This window comes from Colobus angolensis, unplaced genomic scaffold (genome assembly GCF_000951035.1).
Source record: "Colobus angolensis palliatus isolate OR3802 unplaced genomic scaffold, Cang.pa_1.0 Scaffold39, whole genome shotgun sequence".
NCBI lineage: Eukaryota > Metazoa > Chordata > Mammalia > Primates > Cercopithecidae > Colobus > Colobus angolensis.
The window spans coordinates 2,002,304-2,003,742 of record NW_012117265.1 but is presented as its reverse complement, the minus strand read 5'-3'; the positions used below and the strand labels follow the sequence as shown (position 1 = coordinate 2,003,742).

At 56.5% G+C, this 1,439-nt stretch overlaps 2 protein-coding genes across 2 annotated transcripts in view; one reads left to right on the top strand and one right to left on the bottom strand.

Moving 5' to 3' along the window:
• Positions 1–1,439, bottom strand: part of DOCK6 (dedicator of cytokinesis 6) — a 117,188-nt gene that overhangs the window by 40,207 nt on the left and 75,542 nt on the right. The gene's annotated exons all lie outside the window — the stretch shown is intronic.
• The window catches only part of LOC105520847 (chromosome unknown open reading frame, human C19orf80), an 8,692-nt gene that overhangs the window by 2,389 nt on the left and 4,864 nt on the right, over positions 1–1,439 (top strand). The window lies entirely within an intron of this gene.

The following is a 1,439-nucleotide window of genomic DNA, read 5'->3' as shown; positions in this document are numbered from 1 at the left end:
GCTCATGCCATTCTCCTGCCTCAGCCTCCCAAGTAGCTGGGACTACAGGTGCCCGCCATCACGCCCAGCTAATGTTTTTGTATTTTTAGTAGAGACGGGGTTTCACCATGTTAGCCAGGATGGTCTCCATCTCCTGACGTCATGATCCACCCGCCTCAGCCTCCTAAAGTGCTGGGATTACAGGCGTGAGCCACCGCGCCCGGCTAGGGGGCATCTCTCTTTAAAAAAGGAAGGGGCTCCCTTGGGGGTCTCTTGCCAACAGGCAGGGAGGCGGGGGTCTCACCATGAGCTGGAAGAAGAACCAGGCGTGCTGGAGGATGGCCTCGCGTACGGCACTGCTGCTGACCACCCACTGCAGAGCCAGCTCCTCGTGAAGCAGCTGGGGACAGAGGCAGGGGTCACAGAGTGCAAGGTGCCACCCCTTCCCGCACCCCCTCTGGAGGGCATGACAGGGGAAGATGCAGCCGGAGGGCTCGGGGTTAGTGCAGCAGGAGCCAAGCAGGAGGAGAGGGGTAAGAGGAGTAGACGTGCCCTTTCCCTGAGCTCACCAGACCCCCTTGGGCTCTGGATGGGGGAGGAGCACTGGACCCCTCTGCTGGGGGCCAGGACAAAAATGAAGTCATCCACCCTTCCCCCTACTACCTTCTGCACAGCAGGTCTCGGCTGGGTGGCTGGTGGGGCTGAGGAGGAACCCTCGAGGTAGGAGGAGGCTCGGCTAGAGTTGCGCTCGATGGCCTATGATGGGATGTGATGGTGAGGAGAGGGTTAGTGTGGATGAGGTGAAGGGGTACGTGGTTGGAGGAAACACGTGTCCACACAGACAGGGATGGGGGAAAAGAGGTGGGTCAGTGTGAATGTAGAGAAAGAAATGCTTCCACATGGATGGGCCAGGGCCCTGTAGACGGGCAATGAGGGCAGGCAGGAAAGACAGATGGGTCAGCGTGGGTGGGGAGGGGAGGCTGGTTGGCATGGCCAGGGTGCTGTGGGAGTAGACAGAGCAGTGGAGGCAGGAACAAATAAAAGAGTAGCTGGAGAGAGCTGGGTGAGTCAAGATCAAGGTGTGTGGGTATGGGAGAAGAACGTGAGGCTGGGTGGGGTGGCTCAATACCTGTTATCCCAGCACTTTGGGAGGCTGGGGCAGAAGGACTGCTCGAACCCAAGAGTTTAAGACCAGCCTGGGCAACATAGTAAGACAGTGACTGTACTAAGGAAAAAAATATATATATATATGTATATATATATATATGTGTGTGTGTATATATGTATGTGTGTGTGGCTGGGCCTGGTGGCGTGTGCCTGTAGTCCCAGCTGCTCGGGAGGCCAAAGCAGGAGGATTGCTTGACCCTGGGACTTGGAGGTTGCAGCTAGCGGTCATGGTACCACTGCACTCTAGCTTGGGTGACAGAGCAAGACTCCGTCTCAAAAAAAAAAAAAAAAAA